This window comes from Notamacropus eugenii, chromosome 3 (assembly GCF_028372415.1).
Source record: "Notamacropus eugenii isolate mMacEug1 chromosome 3, mMacEug1.pri_v2, whole genome shotgun sequence".
NCBI lineage: Eukaryota > Metazoa > Chordata > Mammalia > Diprotodontia > Macropodidae > Notamacropus > Notamacropus eugenii.
Genome location: NC_092874.1, coordinates 202868597 through 202889556, shown reverse-complemented (window position 1 = coordinate 202889556; position 20960 = coordinate 202868597). Strand labels below are relative to the sequence as shown.

At 40.8% G+C, this 20960-nt stretch overlaps 1 protein-coding gene across 12 annotated transcripts in view; it reads left to right on the top strand.

Moving 5' to 3' along the window:
• Positions 1-3385: 3385 nt before the first annotated feature.
• Positions 3386-20960, top strand: part of TEAD4 (TEA domain transcription factor 4) — a 75813-nt gene continuing 58238 nt past the window's right edge. For 3 of the 12 annotated variants that reach the window (XM_072654012.1, XM_072654014.1, XM_072654006.1), the window contains exons 1-2: positions 3386-3843; positions 4620-4716. The gene's annotated coding sequence lies outside the window, so the exon portion shown is untranslated. Of the gene's footprint in view, positions 3844-3970; positions 4717-20960 lie in introns of those variants that run through there. The other 9 variants (XM_072654008.1, XM_072654007.1, XM_072654015.1 and 6 more) reach the window with 8 other exon arrangements.

Below are 20960 nucleotides of genomic sequence, written 5' to 3'. Positions count from 1 at the left end.
TCCTTTCTTTTTTCTTTCTTTTCTCTTTCTTCTCTTTCTTTCTTCTCTTTCTTTCTTCCTTCCTTTCTTCCTTCCTTCCTTCCTTTCTTTCTTCTCTTTCTTTCTCTCATTCTTTCTTTCTTTCTTTCTTTCTTTCTTTCTTTCTTTCTTTCTTTCTTCCTTTCTTATAATCAAAAGTCAGATCTGGTAAATAGAAGTATTTGACCAATGCAAGTAATATTATTTTTGGTCAATGTAATAAATGGCATGGCATATGAACTGGCTTTGAAGTGGAAAGGAGAATTCTAAAAGTGAAAGTAATTTCTTTGAAGGTGATACCAATCACTTTGGTGTGGAACTTTCCATGTATTTAAAATATATATATAGCAATAGTAGAAAGAGCATTAGCTTTGGAGTCTCAATGTATAGCCTGTTTCAGATATCATGCCATCTTGTGTGTGTGTGGGGGGGGAATTTAGAACTCCAAATCTTATAATACTGAATGTTGAAAACTAAAAATAAATTAATTATAAAAAATTTGGAGTCTGAGAACCTGTGTTTAAGAAAGGCTCTGGTTTGCTGCTTCTTGAGCATGTGACTTTACCCATTACTTTAAAATATTAAACATCAATATGACACATTAGATATACTTTGTAACTATTTGCATTTTTATAAATCAATTCTAATGCATAAAATATTATAAGTTTCAGTCACTACCTCCTAAATCACCATTAGAATTCTTCATCTTTCTATCCTTTTGCATTCAGTTCTTCTCTTACATAGTTGTGGTTAATATGCTTTAATTTGAATCTTTTAAATCACGAGAGATTTGGGGCATTTTTCACATGGCTATTGATAGCTTGGTTTTCTTCCTCTGAAAACTGCCTGTTCATATCCTTTGACCATTTTTTAGTTGGGGAATGGTTCTTATTCTTAGAAGTTTAAATCAGTTCTCTACACATCTTAAAAATGAGACTTTTATCAGAAATAATCACTACAAAGATTTCCCCCCCTATTTACCATCTTTCTATCAAATTTTAGCTGAATTGGTTTTGTTTGTGCAGGCAATTTTTAATTTCATCTTATCAAAATTGTCCATTTTACCTTCTGTGATCTTCTCTATCCTTTGTCTGGTCTTCTCTTATTCATAGTTCCAAGAGGTAATTTCTTCATTGCTTCACAAATTTGCTTTATGTTTAAATCATCCTTTACATTGAAGTCATGAATACTTTTGGAGCTTATCTTGGTATATACAGTGTAAAATGTTGGTTATTACTTAGGTTCTGCTACACTACTTTTCAGTTTTCCCAACGATTTTTGCTAAATAGTGAGTTCTTACTGGGATAGTTAGGGTGCAAGTAGGTGGCACAGTGGATAGTGTGTTGGTCCTGGAATCAAGAGGACCTGAGATCAAATCCTGCTTTATTTCCTAACTGTATGACCCTGGGCAGGTCACTTAGCCCCCTTTGCCTCAGTTCCTCATCTCTAAAATGAGTTGGAGAAGGAAATGGTGAACTATTCCACCATCTTTGCCAAGAAACCCTAAACAGGGACATGATTGGAATGAGACAACAGCTCCTGTAGTGGGGATTTTTGAGCTAGTAAGTTATTTTGCTTCTACATGTTATATACCTAATCTCTTCCAGTGATCAACCTCTGATTTCTTTTTTCCCCCAATCTCTGATATCTCAACCAGTAGTAATTGTTTTGATGATGTCTACTTCATAGTAGTTTGAGATTTGAAACTGCCAGAAACTCTTGCTTCCCACTAAAAAAAAATTTCCCTTGAGATTCTTGACCTTGTGTTTCTTCCAGATAAATCTGATAATTTTTTTTCTCTTTAAAGTAATTCTTTGGCAGTTTGGCATGACACTGAAGAATTAATTTAGGTATTGCCATTTTTATTATATTTGTTCAGCCTACCATGCACATTTATTCCTCCTCTAATTATTTAGATCTGTCTTTATGTAAAGAATATTTTGTACTTGTATTCACATAGTTCTTGTGTGTGACTTGGCAGGTAGACCTCCAAGTATTTTATATATTTTGTAGTTACCAACTTGTTTTCCAAAAGGATTCTACCAGCCATGAATGAGTATACTTTTTTCTCCACATCTCTGTCATCTTTTCTTTTCCTTTATTTTTGCTATGACCATTAAAGTTGGAGGTACTAATGGTTTTATCTCTTTGATTGTTGAGATTGAACCTCGTTTCAAATAACCATTAACAATTTGTATTTCCTTTTTTCAAAAACTTGAATATAGGTTAGTCCTTTCTGAGCTTGGAGAGAAAAATATTAACAATACCTCACAGGGATATTAACAGTACCTCACAGGGCTGTTGAGTGACAAAAGTGCTTGTGAATATTTACAATGTATGTAAATGTGTTATTTTTACTCCCCAGATGTAACCTGTTTCTTGATTTCTGAATTAAACTGGAACAGATCAGAGACCTCTTTTTATGCTGCTTCTTTCTGTATTTGCACAGAACCTAGCAATGCCAAGCAATAAATACTTGCTGTTGACTGGTTTGTTGATTGAAGCAGATCTGTCCAGTGCCCTGCCTCAACTCAGCTCTCCCACTCTGTGTACTTAATACTCACACCATATGTGTTTACTCTTCATAATGACAGCTTTAACTGTCCCCAAGGGATGGAGAAGAAAACCCGCTCTATGGTAAGGAGGGAGAAGGGAAGAGTTTGGGGCATCGGTGGCAGATTTGGGAAAACCCCCCAGGAGTTCCTGCTTCCTTGCTCCACTGGAGCAAGGGCCCTTTGGTGGGAACCTGCTAGGGACAGAAGCAGCCTTTTCTGGTTGCCTGATATCCCCTCCTGGGCCTTCCATGGACCTGTGCTGATGAGCGATGCACATGGGAGCCTGAGCCTGAGTACAATGGAGCTGGACAACTTATCTCCCCCTCCTGTTCCCGTCCCATCCACTCCTCCCCGTGGATCTTTCTACCTGCCTGCCTCTGGTCACTGGTGGAAAGGGATTGACTGGGGTCTTTGGGGTAAAGTAGAGCTCTGCCTACGCTCTCTGGTTACAGGGCTGAGGAGGGGGGGAGGTGTGTGGGACTTCTCTCCAGTTTCTGGCTCTTTCCTCTCAGCCCTTCTTCAGTGGACACATAGGATCTCCCTCCCACTGTAGGTCTCCTATCTTCCTACTCAAGCTTATGTGTTTACGCTCTTGGGCTCACTGCCCCTAGATCTCCTCTTTCCTGGCCAGGACTGTGGGATTTTCTCAGCTGTCTGGGGGAATGGAGTTAGGGATCGAGGGGCCTGGAGAGGTAGGGGCGGGGCTGAGGGAGAAAGGCTTAGGGGCCAGAGGAAGGAGGGAGAGCGAAGAGGAAAAGAAGGAGGGGTTAGAGGAGGAGTTAGGGGGCGGTGGGACTGAGAAAGAAAGGGGCAGGAGTCGGCTTCAGAAGTGGAGGGTCCGGTGCAGTCTGGGACACTGCCTCCTAACTTCCAGTCTTTCCTTGATCACTGCTCTCCCCACCCCACCCCCTTCCTTCAACTCCTCCAACTCCTGGTCGGTACTAGCCCCTCCTCTGACCGCCCAGGGCCAGAGTGGCCCAACCTCTCTCCCTTCCCTGGGAGCCCCCCTCCCTTTTCTCCCTCTCAGTCTCCTCCCCAAGCCTGTAGCGAGGGTCGGGCGCTCCCTCCCTCAGCTGCGTGCATCTCATACCAGCCCTCATTCCTCACATACCAGGCTTCCTCCTTTCAAACTTGAGGCCGGGGGGTGGCGAGGGACAGCAGCCTCCCCAAGGCTCTAGCACCCCAGCCCGGCCCCTGCCACCCCCCCACCTCCCAACCTCCGCGGGTTGGCAGGCTCCTTCCAGGGGCTTCCTGCCATTTCCCTGTTCAGGTGAGTGGAGGTGTCTGCACAGCAAAGTCCCTGCTTCTTGTCTCCCGCCTTCCCCTACTTTACTCTTTGGCTCCCTCCCTCCTCTCTCTACTTCCCCTCTCCCTCTTCCCCCTCCCTATCTTTCCCTCCCCTTTCATTCTCTCTCCTCTTGTTTCTCACCCTCCTCAGCTTCTTCTGGCTCTTTTCCTCATCCTTTGCTTTTTCCTCCTTTCCCCTCCTCTCTCCTTTATCCTACCCTTCCCTCTCCACCTTAGCCTTTTTTCTTCTCTTTCTTGACCCCATCTTTTCTTTTCTCTCTTCTTCCCTTTCTTCCTTTCCCTCATTCACTCTATCCTTTCCCTTTTTCATACTTCTCTTTCTCCTTTCTTTCCTCCCCTTTCTATTCCTTGAACTCTCCTTGCTTCCTCCTTTCGTTTCTCCTCCAGAGTTCCTTCTTCCTCTCTTCCAGTTGACTCACTCCTCCAAGAATAGGGATCTTGTGTTTTCCTGTCAATTCGATTCTGGAAAAACTCCTTCCTCTCTCGCTTCCGGCCTTCTGCCTTTCCCCTACCCTCAAAGTGGGAGCCATGTGTGTGGCAAGTCGTGTGCTATACTGTGGGGATCCTGTCTCCCCATCATTATGTCCTTAGGAGAAGGGCTCTACTGTCCTCCAGCCAACTTTTCCCAAGTCTGAGTCTCCTTTCAATAGGGAGAGGTTTGTTTTTTTTTTTCTATCTAGAGTCGGAACTCTGAAATTCTGGCGTCCCAACGTGATTTCACTTGTCCATTCTTTACAGCGTTATTGGAGAGCTGGAGCAGAGTTGCTGCATCTCAGAGCACCCCTCAGAACTCACTTAGCACACCATTCCTCTCTCATCCCCCATCCTGGGACAGGTAAGAAACGCTGTTCATCTATGGATTCTAGCCTGGGTAGGAAGGAGAGGTATAGAGAAATGCGCGGGAAGATTGGTGTATTTAGGAGAATTCCTAGGATCACAGATAGAATCATAGGTTTGGAACAGAAAAGATTTTAGAGATCCTGTATTCTAGATTAGTGACTGGGGTGCCTAAGGGCTGAGGATGGGCAAACCGCAGGAGGAGGAAGGGACTTTAAAATAGCAGGAAAGAAAGAGCATATGGAGGGAAAGAAGGGTAGAAGATTATCTTAATTCTGTGTGACATTGGGCAAGTTCTAAGTCTTGGTATTCTCATCTGTAAAATGGGGATAACTATACCTGTACATTACCATCCTGACAGACATCATATGTTCAAAGTGCTTTGTAACTAGAAAGGACGATACACATGGAAACATACTTTAGAGCTGGAAGAGACTTGGAGACCATCTAACCCAACTCCTTCATTAAATAACTAGTTCAAGATTTTACATGTAATATGTAAATTACAGGTAATATGTGAGTTATTATTACATCAGCAACCACCATAATGTGAAAGGAGGTAGATGGAAGTATTAGGGAAATAAAAGGGGTCTGAGAAACAAGGAGAAATGGAAGCTGTGAATAAAGGTGAAGGAAGGGAGTTTCCATCTGTTACTCTTCACTGTCAGATCTTTTTTAATTTAACCCTAGAAGAGGGAAGAGTACTCAGGGGGAGGTATTTGGAGTTTGCTGTGTAATTGTTGTTTTTTGTTAAGAGGCCTTAAGTGGCTTAGAAGCCAGTAGTGTTTTCTTTCCTTTTTTTTTTTCTGGGAGGTGACGAGAAGTATTGTGGCCATGCTTATAAGAGTTGTAGGTTAAGAGGGTTATAAAAACCTAAAATCTGCATTTCATCAGAACAACCCAGAATCTTCCCTGAAATAAATTGTGTGTGTGTGTGTGTGTGTGTGTGTGTGTGTGTGTGTGTGTGTGTGTGTGTGTGTGTGTGAGTGTGTGAGTGAAATGGAGATATTCACTAGGGAGGGGCAATAGATAGGTAGATGTCTATGTTTAAAGGTTTGTAGTCCTAGATCTCACTTTGTGAGCATCTCTAAATGCAATCATCAGTGGGGTTGCATGAGTCTGTGTGTATAATTCTTTAGTTCAGTGTGTTCTATGAACACATGGTCTCTGAGTAGGCAGATTTGTGTTTGAATCTCCACGTCTCAGTGCGTTTATTTCAAAGTGTGAGGGTTTAATTTTTTTTGGGGGGGACTGATGCCCATGTCTTTAAATGTATTCTCATATTTGTACATGTTTGACTATCCATATATGTCTGTGTCTGAGTGTAAGTATCTCTGGATGTAAATCTGTGTATGTGTGAGAGAGAGACACAGACTGAGAGAAGAGACAGATAAAGAGAAGAGAAAAGGAGAACTGGAGGGAAGAAGAATGGACAAGACCACCTTTAGTAGTATGTAGGTCTAATGATCAAGCATGTTTGTATTATGTGTACGTTTTTTACATTGGTTATTTGTGATATATTTAGGAAGATTTGTTTTAGAGAGAGAAGGGTAGGCTCTGAGGTGAATTCCTTGATGGTTTGAAAATGTGAAGTTGAGTTTTCTCCCCTATGGGCTCTTGGGAAAACAAGGTAATGAATGGGAGGGACTTTAGGGTTGGGATCAGAAGCAGGAAGTAAGAACTGGTAATGTACGGGATTGAGCTGTAAATCATATCCAGGAGGGAATGAACATCAGAATCTTTTGAGTTGTGTAAGAGGGTGCTTTTCAGTTCTTAACCTAATAATGTCTAGTGTAGCCTTGCAAATAAGGACAAAATTTTATCAGCACACTCATCTTTTCGCCAATCTTATCAACCTGAAGACAGTCTTGGTTTTTAACGACTGGCCAATTGGCCAGTGCTTGACTCACCACTTTTCCAAGGTGGGGGGGATGGATAAGTCTCTTTTTACAAGGAGAAATAATTGCCAGACTGTTCTATATTACCAATTCTGCTTAATCTTTGCTTATTGGGAAGTAGCATGGTATGAAAAGCATGTTGGATTGCATGGAAAGCATGCTGGATTGTGTGGAAGGCATGTTGGATTTGGAGTCAGGACCAGGGTGCAAATCTCAACTCTAATGTTTAATATCTTTGTAACCTTGGGCAAGTCTGTCTCTGGACCTCAGTTTCCTTATCTGTATGAGGAAAGACTGAAGTAGCTGTCCTCTAAGGTCCATTTCAGTTTTAAAAATATCATCCTACGAGCCTGTGCTGTGGCATAATAGTGTTGGGCGATTAATTTTTACACTCATCCGCTCACACTTGAGTTTTCCTTCCCTATGACTGTTATCCTTTATGTGGTTCCTTTTAGGTTTTCACCATTTGAACATTAGAGTGAATGATCTGGTCCAAGAGGTAGAGAGAGGGGGCAGGAAGAGAGAGAGAGAGAGACAGAGAGAGACAGAGAGAGAGAGACAGAGAGAGAAGAAGGATATTGGTATAGGTAACAAAGCCCAACGTGGGAACTGGCATCTTAATTATCTCCTCTTCTAAATAAAGGGGAGTCATTCTGGCCTCCCATTGACATGTTCAGAGGGAAAAATAGGGTGATTCCTATGTAGCTTATAGCATCATTACATAATGCTGTTCTAACAAACAAGAAAGGACATGTCATCTAACATATAATCTCTTAATTTCCTGAATGATGAAACTGACACCTTGAGAGGTGAAGTGATTTGTTTGTAGTTGTGTTGTTGCGTATGGTCTTCTGTTATTTAAACAAAAGCTCCTTGAGGACATGACTCTTTCTTTTGGCTAATATTTATATCCCCAGTGTTTAGCACAGAAGCCTGGCACATAGTAAGCTCTTAATAAATGCTTGTTATCTTAACTTAGTAAGTGGTAGAAGCAGAATTTGAAGCCACTGACTCTAAATCCAATGTCCTTTCGTGCTGTAAGATCATGTCTTCAAAAAAGGGAGGTAGAAACATACCCTGATCTAGTTTCCTTACACTCCTCTCCAGAGCCTACCCTGCTATCTCCAAAACAAACTTTCTCAAATGTATAACAAAAAACGAATCACACACACAGAGACACACACACTTACTACCTACTAGGGCACTAAGCTATTCTCCCAGTTCTTTGTCTACACTGTACCTCCTTCTTCCCCTTTCTGCCCTTTGACTTATTCCATGGAGGTGAGTTTTCTAGTGGACTTCACTTCACTCTTCAAATCACCAAGCCCTGGTTCAATGGGCAGTGGTGACCAACAGAAGCAGAAAGAACCTTGGAGATTACTTAGTGCCAATGTTCATTTTACAGATGAGGAGAGTGAGACCCAGAGAGGGGGTGTAATTTGCTAAAAGGTCATAGCAAGGACTGACAGAGCTGGACTAGAGCTCAGGCATACCAAGTCCTGGCCCAGAGAGCCCTTTCCCCTATATCACACTGATTAGTCTGGGAAGGGCATTAGGCTCTAGTTTGGGAAAAACTCCAGATCAGCCCTAGCCCAGAGGGATCCTGTCCTCAAACTATTCTACTGCCTAGTTGGAGCTCCCTACAGCCATACTAGTTTTGTCCTGGAGTGAATATGAGTGCCCCAGGTGTCAGACCTGGGGCAGAGGGTGGGGAAGCTCTAGGCCAGGGATGATCTAGGGTTTTTCTTGCCCAGAATAAGTTCTCTCTGCCTCCAGTTTTTTTTTTAAATTCAATTTTATTTTTAGTTCCATATCCTTTCCCTTTCCCCACCCACTGAGAAGGCAAGAAATACAAAATCCACTACAAATAAGAAATCATGCAAAACACATTTCTGTATTAGTCATGTTCTAGGGGGAGAAAGAAAGAGAAACAAGCTTCAGTGTGCACTTTCTGGGTGAAGATGGGTAACATTTTTCATCATGAGTCTTTGGAATTGTCATGGATCTTTGTGCTGATCAGTTACTAAATCTTTCATAGTTGATTATCTTTACTCTTTTGCTGTTACTGTGTAAATTGTTCTAGTTTTTCTCACTTTACTTTGCATCAGTTCATATAAGTCTTCCCAGTTTTTAATGAAACCATCCCCTTCATCATTTCTTAGAGTTCAGTAGTATTCCATCACATTCATATATCACAACTTGTTCAGGTTTTTCCCAATTAATGGGTTTCCCCTCAGCTTCCAATTCTTTGTCACCACAAAAAGAGCTACTATAAGTGTTTTTGTACAGATGGGTCGTTTTCCTTTTGTCTCTTTGGATCATCAACCTAGAATTGGCCTCCAATCTTATCTTTGCCAATCCATCCTGTATGTTGCCAACAGGTCTCCTATATGGAAACCTTTCAAATTCTCCTTTCCTTTCATGCAAGCTGGCCTTCCACACTCCGACTCCCCCCTCTTCTATTCAAGCTGAGCTCCTTATTATACACCATGGAGGGCAATGTGGTAGCAGGCAACAAACTTTGGGTTTTGAACTAGGTTAAAATTAGTTTTTGAACTGGTTTGAATTCAGAAATGAGTCCCTACCCTACAATTTGCTACCTCTATGTCCTTGAGCATAGAGTATTTTACCCTTATGAGCCTGTGTTTCCTCATCTATAAAATGGAGATATCTTTATCTCACAAGCTTGCTTTGAGAAAAGTGCTTTGTAAACTGTAAAATGCTATACATATACAGGGCAGGTATTTGGAATGTAGAGAAAAGTATACTGGGTTTAAGATTAGAGGACCTGGGTTTGAATCCCTGCTTTGCTACTTAAAACCTGAAACTTTGGGCTAGTCATTTAAGGGGTAAGGGAAATGAACAAACATTTATGAAATGCCTACTATGTTTCAAGCACCGTGTGCTTTACAAACAGCTCATTTGTTCTTCAAGACAACTCTGTGAGGTAGGTGCAATTATTATCTTCTTTTGAGGAAACCAAGGCAGACAGAAGTTAAGTAACCTGCCCATTTCTAGTAAGTATCTGAGGTCAGATATGAACTCGGGTCTTCCTGATACCAGACCTACTGCCCTAACCACTGCACCGCCTAGCTGCTCTAACTCAACTTCTCTGTACCTTGGTTTCATCATCAGTCAGATAAAAAGAATTAGATGAACTCTAAGATTGCTTCCAGCTCTAAAAATATAAATGACTCTAATGCTCATTCCTACTGGGTGCCTTCACTAATGTTGTCCTTTTCTGAAAACCTGCCTTCTTCCCTCTGCCCCTATCCAAGTCTGAACCAGCTCAACTAAGTCCCTGGATTTTTCAGTTGTCATAAGCCGGCAGCAATTACCAGAAGAGATACTGGATCAACATCAGAGTGCCATGTTACCTTCCATCTCTACCAAGAAATAAACAGGAAGGAATTGGACAGCAGATTTGCTTTCTAGTCAACAATAATAACTGTGTTTGTAGAGTGTTTTATAGTTGGCAAAGTATTTTATATGAATTGTCTCACAACAACCCTGTGAAGGTATGACAGGTATTATTATCTCCACTTTACAGGGGAGAAAACTCCATTCCAAGAGGTCTAAGTTACACAATGTTAGAGTCAGAGTCTGAATCTAGGTCTTCCTGGGTCTCCCTCCAGGTACAATCTGATAACCACCAGGCCACACTTCCTCTCAAGGATTTCAGAATCTAGAAGAGATTCTGCAAGAGATCTTTAACAATGTCATCTAGGCTAATATCTTCATTTCACAGATGAGGAAATTAAGACCCAGAAAGGTAAAGTGATTCCAGATAAAATCACGCAGCTTGTAAGCAATAGAGCCAGACCTCGAAGTTGGTGTCTTCTTTGCAAATCCTAGGCTTTTCCCACTATACCAAACTACCTTCTTTTCAAGAGCTCAGAACTATCTTCCTACCTGACTGTTCCCTTCCCTTTTATTTCAAACTCCCTGAGTTTCTTCTGCTCACCTTCCTATCTTAATTATAGTCTGTGCCATACAATGTAGCACATCATTATATTGTAAACTTGTATTCTTTGCCATTGTTTCTTGTGGTTTGTATTAGCTTTCCACCTTTATAAGCTCCTGGAAGACTTGAATTTTTCCTTGTTTCCCACAGCTTCAAGTACAGTCCTGCCATGCGTTCAGAAAGATGGGTAAATGGTTAGCCTCCTCTACCTTTAGGGTCCTGGATCTGTATGTACCAGTGATGCAGTGAGCACGATTTCCTAGGAGATTCTCATAACACTTTAGATGGTAGTGTCCTTTTTCTCCCACCTACCCTTCTGTTTCACCCCAAGACACTATTCAGCCTCCTGTAATATTCAGATGATTGGAAGTGGCTGGTACAATGTTAGTGCAACATTATGTCCCATGTTACATAGCTAAAATCAGGAGGAAAACCACCATAACTTTCCTTTCCATAGATTCACAGAATGCCAGAGCTAAGAGGGAGGCATGGAGTAGGGGCGATGGGGGAAGGGTAAAGGAGAGGGATGAAAGGATGGAGAGAGAGGAGAGACAGAGACAGAGACATAGAGAAAGACAGAGATAGATTGCTTTTGAAAGTCATCACATCCATCACTGTCTCCATGAAGACTTTATACTTAACCCAGTCCAAATCCAAGGGGGTCTAGACTTTCCATATCCTCCAGGATTCTGGGGTATTTTCACAAATTTGCTTAGCTAAGAATCCCAGTGCCAACCAGAAAATCCTCTCTGTGGTTTGCCCTACATCCCTGCCTTTATTTCTCTGTGGAAATTAGTGGTACTTAACACTGGTCGAAGTTCGGTAATCTTTCCTGTAGTTTTGGTGATCAACAAATCTATTGCTCTATAATGTATGTATACTATATACATATATACACATATATAAATACACACACACATATATATATGTATATTATAAACTTTGCTATTACAGCAAAGTTGTACAGACTTGAAGTCTCTGCAATTGGAATAGAAGAGCTGGTTTTCTTCCCTCCCACCCTCCCACCCCCCATCCCTTTGGGATTAAACTAGTCCAGGCAGGGGAGAAGAAGGGGTTTTTCAGTGGAAGATTAGAAAGACCCAAAGTCTGGTCTTCTGGGTTCTAGTTCCAGCTCTCCTTTGGTCTGCCTAGAGGGTATCGTCTTCCCTTCTTAGTTTCTCCATTCAGAAAATAAGGAGAATACTATTTTTGACTTGAGTAAACTTTTACCTCCTTATTGCCTTTCTTTTTATTTTTAGCTTTTTTTTTTTTAAATTAGGAATCTACTTCTGCTTTATTCACCTGGAACTCAGGGGAAATCTTAAAATGCCTTCATATGGGGAGGCTGAGGGTGGTTCTGGGGACTTAGTTTGCTCTGAAGAAGAGTAGGAAGATGGCTCAGTCTCCCCATGACCTGGACCAGCACTGTGCCTGTACTGAGGGCAGGCCTCTCTGGGTGGGGACCCACCTTCCTCTGACCCAAATTGCTTGGAAACAATAGGCTTCAGAGGAGTCACCGGCAGCAGGAAATGGGAGCTGTGCAGTGACTGGGGTGACCCTCCTGGGGGATGGGATCGTATCCGCCCAAAAGGAAAAGCAGACTGTGTAATGGGAAGGGTGGAGTTGGGGGGGGTCTGGAGCAGCTAGGAGGGGCTACTGACACATAGGGTACCTTTATCAGCAGAGTTGCAGTCCTCCCTTCAGTAGGAAGTGAGCTCAAAATGAAAGCTGACATTCTGAAAGCCCCTTTTAACTAGCCTAGAATTTATTTCGTGTTTCAGAAGCAAAATATCCCTGTATAGATATCCCTGTCCTTTTGTAGCCAACTAGAGGCCTCTTTAGGCCAATGCTCTCTCATTCCCCTACTACTTTAAGCCCCTGCTATGTCTTCTCAGACTATGTCTGGCCCAGCCTGGAAAAACAACTAGTTGGGTTCCTTCCTGGCTGGTTGGTCTCCTTCCTGGCCATCTTGCTCAATGGAACAGCTGACTTGGGAGGCAGTGTGGTATAGTAGAAAGAGCTTCGCGCAGTGAGTCATGAGCAATAAAAATGTTTTGTTATTGTTTTTTAAGCTATGTTCAGAGCAAGAAAATGAACAAGGAAGGTATGGAATCAACTTGTAAAAAGTAGAACTCTAAACTCACACTTCTTCCTAATTTCTCTATTACCAGCCTTCTGGTCAGGTAGGTTCACATCCTTGGAGTCATCCTTCTCTCTTCACTTTCCACCAATCCCCACATCCAATCAATTGCCACAACATTTTGTACATTTGTTCTCTCTATTCACATGGTTATCACCTAGTTCTGTCCCTCATCTCCTCTTGGTTGGACTACTACTATAACCTAGAGATGGTAAAATGGCAGCCTGCAAACTCCTTACTAAGGCCTGCACCAGATTAAAATAAAATTGGGAAATATTTGAAAAGATAAATAAAAATAACGTAGATAATGTTCATTTGTGGTTTTCTAAGTTGAGGAGGCCATCAGGGATCTACTTCTATTTGAATTTGACATCATTGCTGTAGTTTACGAATTGGTCATTGTTGTTGTTGAGTTGTGTCTGACTCTTCTTGACCCCATTTGGTATTTTCTTGGCAGGGATACTGGAGTAGTTTGCCATTTCCTTCTCCAGCTCATTTTACAGGTGAGGAAATTGAGGCAAATAGGGTAAAGTGACTTGTCCAGGGTCACCCGAACTGAGGAAGAGGAGTATTCCTGACTTAAAGGAGGTTTCTCCATCCATTGTGCCATCTAGTTTCCCTGCTTATCAAATTACAGAAGATATAAAATTAAGAGGAATACATTTTAATATGTTGGACCTTGATAGGTTGGAACAGTGACCTGAAATCAACAAGATGAAATTTAATGGGGATAAATGATGTCTTGCATTTATGTTCAAGTAGCCAGTAAATATAACTTTGAGGGAGACATGGATAGAAGTTTTGTGAGGAAAATTATATTAATAATACTATTTATATGGCACTATAAGGTCAGCAAAGTGCTCTACAAATATTAGCTAATTGTATCCTCACAGCAACCCTGAGAAGAAGGCACTGTTATTCCTATTTTACAGATGACAAAACTGAGGTAGACAAGTTAGGTGTCTTGCTCAGTATCACACAACTAGCTAGTATCTTAATTCTGGTTGAAGTGTCCCTCACTCCAGCTCCAGAGCACTGCCCCTTGTGCCATCCAACTGCCTAGATCTGGATCATGGCCTCAATTATGAGCCATTGGTATGCTGAGGCTGTTAAGCAGCTGACAGTCTTTTTTAAAGAACTGTGATTTCAGGGGCCTCTAGGTGGTGCAGTGAGTTGAGCACCTGCCCTGGAGTCAGGAGGACTTGAGTTCAAATGTGGCCTCAGATACTTGATGTACTTACTAGCTGTGTGACCTTGGGCAAGTCTCTTAATCCCAATTGCCTTGCCTTCCCCCCTCCAAAAAGGAAAAAAACCTGTGATTTCTTCAGTGTGGGTACTTTTCCTACTAATGAAGATCATAACTCCACTGTAGCTCAATAGGGCTGTGGTGGCTGAAAAATTCATTATCCTGAAGCCAACATGGTTGATAGAATCTCTTTGGATGTAGTTGGCCTTCAGACATACTGATTCATTCCTGGGCCTGCACTTGAAGTATTTCCAGCTTGCTAGGACTTGACAGAAGTTCTCCCCACTCTTCATCCCTACGAAGAGCAAACACCATTAATGGAAGCATGAAATCTAATACAAAGGAAGCAGCAGTCCCACCGAGTTCCATACTGCTCATCCCACATCTGGAGTACTTATTGTATTTTGGTGTGAGTACTGTCTTCTTAGAAGAGACGTTACATTGACCAATTGGAATATCCAGAAAAAAGATAACCTGAGAATCAGGAAGACATGAAAGACATGACAACTGAGGAATAGATGAGGGAACTGAATAAGAAAAGATTGCTGGATAATTGGGGAGTGGAGATTAAAAAGAATTCTTTTCATACATTTAAAGCACTCTCCCATGGAAGGAATATAGGCAGACTTGTTCTGTGTGAAAATGAGCATTAACGGATGAAAGTGAAGGAGACTTTGACTCAACATAAGGAACTTTCTTACTGCTAGAGCTGTCTGATCATGGCATGGACTAATTCATTTTTAAGAAAATGAGGTGTTATCAGAAAAAGTGTTCAAGCAGAGGTTGTATAAATACTTGTTGAGGATGCTATAGAGAGGACATGCTTTGGAACAAAGGTACTCTCCAAGGACTTCTAAGACCCATTCCCCTTTTAAGATTCCATGATTGGTTAAAGGCTCAGCTTTAGCACTGACCCTTGGTTAGGTCACTTCTCCTTTTTAGTACTTAGTTTTTTTATAATAAGGTTGAACCAGATAAACTCTGAGGTATCATCCATCTCTTAAGATTCCATTATTTTCCTTTGCATTGTGTAAGAGGTAATATGTCCCTTAAGCTAGAAATGAAGAGCCTATTTAAGACAAATGAGGAGAACCCAAAGGGAGAAATTTCAGGGGCATATGGTTAGAGGTTTGCACCTGATTTCCATTCCTAGAATTGGGATTTAAGCAGTCAGTCTATTTTAGGATCACTTTGTCAGGAGATGGTTCCTCCATTTGAGATGCCTCATACTTTTAAGACTTTATCTTAATATATAGGAAATGACTCGTTATTGATGTAGCACTAGCCTAATGTACACAACACTGGAAGCCCTTGCTACTCCAGATCCAGTGGGATGTTTTGGATTCAATCATGATTCTACAAATAAAGTCCAACACTCTTCCTTCCCCCCATCCTCCCATAAAGGGTATTCTTTACCAATAAATTAGGCAGGAACCATATACCAAACAGCAAAGCATTTAAAAAATTAGAATAAAATAGAGTAATAAATACCACAAAGTCAAACAATAGAATCATTCTTAGCCTTCCCTTCTCACTTCCAACATGTGAAGGGGTACAGTCTCCTACAGGTTCCTACACTTGTCAGGAAGAGAACTCCTCTGAATGTTATGATCTGTATTGGAAAAGGATTGTATTGTGACTGGAATATAACTTCCATGGCTTCATCTCCCAACAACTTGTGACTTGCTACTTCTTGGTTCTGCCTCCCACATCTCCCCATTTCCTGTACCTGGACTCCCCTAGTTACTGTTCTACTTTGCCCTGACAGCATTCACTGAAGCTCTTCCATCTCCTTTGCCTGTGAAAGTTCCATTGACTGCCTTTCCAAGCTGCTTGCAATCTACTGGAAATGTCTGATGATGATGAGGCAGTGTTATTGCTTTTGTTTGAGGCCAATACACTAGAGCTAATCAATGCATTTTCCTCTCTTCTGTTAGCAAGGTCTTAGCATTACAATACCAATATGCTTGTTGACTGTCAAGATTTTTCTGACTCGCCTGTCCTCATGGCTGAGTCAAGGTCATTAAGTTCCTTTCACTGCTTCCCCTTCCCAGATCTCAGGTTGAGCGCATCCCATGTTGAATTCAAAATCCACTGGGCCTTGAGGACCTAGCATCAAGCACACGTACCACTTTTCATTTGCTTTTCATTCCTGTTGCATTCTTAGCAGCTAGTGTCTGAACTATTCAAATTGCCTTAAAGTAAGCCTTAAGTAGGCACTTAATAACACTGGAGGGGAAGAAAGTAAAGTTAATAATCACTTTCCTTCATGCCATAGTAACATAATGTTCCCCCTTACCCTTGTGTAGGAGTCACATCAAGGAGGTAGATCAAACAACATGCCTCTTGTTTTATACGCATATGGAAGCAGCATGGTGGGGTGGTGGTGTCACTTAGCCTATGGCTAGGCAGCTAGGTGCTGCAGTGGATAGAAGGCTGGTCAGGAGTCAGAAAGACTCATCTTCCTGAGTTCAAATTCAGCCTCAGACACTTACTAGCTATGTGACTTCCTCCCCCTGCCCCCACCAAGTCATTTAGCCTTCTTTGCCTCTGTTTCTTCATCTGTTAAATGAGCTGGAGAAGGAAATGCAAACCACTCTAGTATCTTTGCCAAAAAAACCCTGAAATGGGGTCACAAAGAGTCAGAAATGACTGAGAAGCAACATGTGTGTGGCATCGTGTTGCCACAGGATGAACATACTCTGTAAGCTCACATTCTAATGGGAAATAGCATGTCAACAACTATGCACATACAAGATACATATACGTGATAATTGGGAGGGAATCTCTGAGATTAAGGTAGGCACCAGCAGTTGAAGGTGGGGGAATCATTAGGGACTGGGAAAGGTCCCTTACCGAAGGTGGAATTTGAGCTCCATCTTTCTTTTCCTTTTTTGAGAAGGAATCTGGGTTAAGTGACTTGCCCAAGATCATACAGCTAGTAAGCATCAAGTATCTAAGACTGGATTTGAACTCAGGTTCTCCTGACCCAGGGCTAGCATTCTATCCACTGAGACACTTAGCATCCCCATTTGCGTTTTATCTTGAAGGAAGCCAGGGAAGCCAGGAAGTAGAGGCAAGGGAGGAAAACATTTGAGACATGAGGGAAAGTCAATGAAAAGACAGAGAGTTGAGAGATGGTGGGTGGTGTGTGAAGAATAGCAAGGGAGCCATTGTTGATGAATCAAAGAATACGTGGACGGGATTAGGTTGTAATGGAAAGATAGTAGGCTGTCTTTAGGAAAGTCTAGTAGGAAAGACTAGGCTGTCAAATGGCTTTAAAAGCCAAACACAATTTTCTACTAAATCTTGAAGTTAAATTGGAGTTTATTGAGTAGGGATAGGGGTATGATATGATCAAACCTGCTCTTTAGGAAGATCATTTTGATAACTGAGTGGGATAGAGAGGGACTCAAGGAGGAGACTCAAGACAGGGAGACCAACTAGTGGAAGCTGTGGGAGTGGAAGGAAGGGGGCATGCACAGAAGAGGTTAAACTAGAAATGAGCAGACTTGGCAGCAGTTTGGATGCATGGGGTGAGTGCAAATGAGAAGCTGAGGGTGACAGCAAACTAGCAAAGCTAGGTGATTGGGAGGATGTCAGTGCTCATGTCAGTAACAGAGAAGTTTGGAAGAGGAGGATTTGGAAGAAAAGATAATGAGTTCTGTTTTGGACATGTTAATTTTGAGATATCTATGGGAAATCAGTTCTAGATGTCCAATAGGCAGCTGGTAATGTGAAGTTGCAGTTTGGGAGAGAGATAGATAAATAGATCTGAGAATCATTTGCATGGAGATAATAACTGAATCCATGGAAGCTTATTAGTTCACCAATCAATAGAATGGAAGAAGATTAAAGACGAGAGCCAAAGACAGTCCTTCGGGGGACGGCTCTTGTTGGTGGTTGTAACCTAGAATAAGATCCAACAAAAGAGACTGACCAGGAGTGATCAGACAGGTAGAATGAGAACATGAGAACCAGGAGAGACAAGAAATGCAAATTAAAACAATTAGGAGATTCTACCTGATGCTCCTCAGACTGGAAAGTATGGCAAAGGAAGAAAGAGAATGATAAATGTTGAAAGGGTTGCGGGAAAATATTGATACACTGTTGGAAGAGATATCCGATGGTGAAATGGGTCTAACCATTTTGGAAAGGAATTTTAGAGTCAGAGACAAAACATTACTAAAATACATGTACTTTGACCCAGCTATACCACTCCTAGGCTTATACCCCAAAGAGATAAAAAAAAAAAAAAAAAGGACCTATCTGTAGCAGCTCTTTTTGTAGTGGTGAAATATTGGAAACTAAGGAGGTACCCTACAACTGGAGGATGGTTAAACAAATTGTGATATATAAATATTATGGAATAGTGTTATGCTTAAGGAAATGAAGAAATCGATGATTTCAAAGAGACTTGGAAAAACTTATATGAGCTAATGAAGAATGAAGTACACAGAATCAGAAGGGATAATTTATAATAAAACAACAAATAAACAATTTTGAAAGCTCTAAGAACAAAATCCTTATAACAAATATGCATAGTTCAATAAAGCAAATTCCCTTCATGGGCTGTATCCAAAAAAAATGTCTTATTCTGTACTTTGAGTCTATAGGCTTTCTCTGTCAGGAGGTAGATAGCATATTTTGTCAAGTATCCCCCTGGTATCATGGATGTTAATTTTCTCCAATGGGTTGGGGGGTGGGAGTGAGAGAAAATAGATATCTGTTAATTAAAAAAATTTAATTGAAAAAAGCACAGCATCGCAAAAACATGAGAAGAGAGTATCCAAGAGTAGAGGGTAATGGAAAGTGTTTAAGGCTGCAGAGTGGTGAGGAATGTTTGAGCTGGAGTCAAGAAAACCTTGAGTTCCACATCATGCTTCTTCAGTTTTCCAATTGTATGAATCTGGGCAAGTGTCTTAATCTCTATGAGCTTCAGTTTTCTCATCTGTAGTATGTACTTTCCAGGGCTGTTGTGAGGTTCAAATCAGTAAAGTACATATTTGCAAATGTCAAAGCACTATAAAAATCTCAGCTTTTATAGAGAGGCAGTGTGATATACTAGAAAGGGAATCAGAATTTATTAATTCTGATTAATTAATTAATCTTAATTATTATTTTATTTATATGTATGTTTATTATTATTAATTAATTCAATTAATTTTCAAATTAATTTGTTAATTAAGCACAGTTAACTAAGCACTGTGCTTAGCATTTTTCTTTTTTACAAATATTATTTCATTCGATCCTCATGATAACCCTACAAGATAGGGTTGCTATTTCCATTTACAATTGAGGAAACTGAGACAGAGTGACTTGCCCAGGGTCTCACAGACAGAGGGCTGATCTCAGAGTCATGAAGACCTGGGTTCAAGTCCTATCTGTGATCCTGGGCAAATCTCTTAACCTCCCAGTGTACCCTCAGGCAACTCTCTAAGATGATAAGTTTCAAAAGAGTTTTAGCTCTGCATCTTTGAGAGGGATTTTCCTCATGAGGAGCTCCCCCCAGCAATGAAATCATAGGTATACCACTCCCACACCAGTTACTACACCACTTATCTCATCAAGTTGTGATGAAAGTGCTTTGTCAACCTTTAAGTGGTATAAACAGAATTGTTGTTGGAATAAGAGGTAGGGTAAATTACAGAGATGGGATAGGTGATGATTCACTCTAGGATTCTGAGAGAAAATTGTCAGACAGATAAAAAGAGAACCACTACCCAGGGAAGAGAGAGTATTCATAAAGAGGGAGTAGTCCATAGTGGCAATGCTTCGTAGGGATCTAGAAAGGTAATAAGGACCAAGAAAAAGGTTATTATACTTAACAATAAAATGGTCATTGGTGAGCCTTTTCCATTGAGTAGTATCATTGAGTGTGATGGTTGGAAGCTAGACTACAAAGGACTGAAAAAAATGAATGACAGAAAAGAGATACAAGTAATGAATATAAACAGCTTTTTCTCTTAAATTTATTTTATTTTTAATTTATGGAATAAAATAAAACAAGTATTTCTGTAACATAGTATAATAAAAAAGATGACTGCATATGAAACTGCAAATCTATTTTGTATAACTTTCTGTTCTTTTTAAATATATAATAAAGTTATATACATTTCTTTTTTCCTTTTTTTTTTTTTGCCTCAGCCCTCTCCACCCAAATTGGCTACTCTTACACACATATACAACACAGACATATGTTTATATATGTGGTAAATCATTCTATATATACTTCTATTTCTCAGTTCTTTCTCTGGATGCAGAAAGCATTTTCCTTTGTATGTTCTTCGTAGTTCATTTGGGTATTTATAATAGCCAAAATGACTTGTTCGCTCCAAACAAAAGCCCTCTGTCTGTAAGACCTTGTTGTTCTCAAAACAATATTGCTGTTACTATATACAATACTCGCTCAGTTCTACTTACTTTGCTCCTCATTATTTCATTCAAGTCTGTCCATGTTTTTCCAACATCATTGAGCTTATTATTTTTTCTTGAAGTTTATCTGTGAAAGGAAGGAGAAATATAGAATGTTAAGTCGAGGGTAAGATAGGGCAAAGTGAAGGTTTTGGTCTTTTAGTTTAAAGGGGGTAGTGGGAAGATCTAGGCACATTTGTAGGCAATAGGAAGCCAGTGGATGAGAGAGACAGAATCAAGGGCACGAGTAGCAGGGTTGGTGTTGTCAAGAAGGATCATCTCTTCCTTAGAGAGAAGAGAGTGGGGAAGAATTTTCAGGTAATTTGAAGCTCTCATGCCATGTGAAAACTGGTTAAAGGAATTAGATCAATTTAATCTGGAGAAGGAAAGATTTGGAGGAAATATGATAGCTGATTTCATACTGACTCCTAATTCAATACCCTTTTTACTACAGCTTTTTTACTGGGACTACTCCAATTCCCAGTCCTGGTGAAGTTTCCCTGTGGATGCTCTGAGAGACACTTATATGTCATATAAGAAAGGGGGACTGACAGTTTCATCCCACGTGACCGTGCAATGG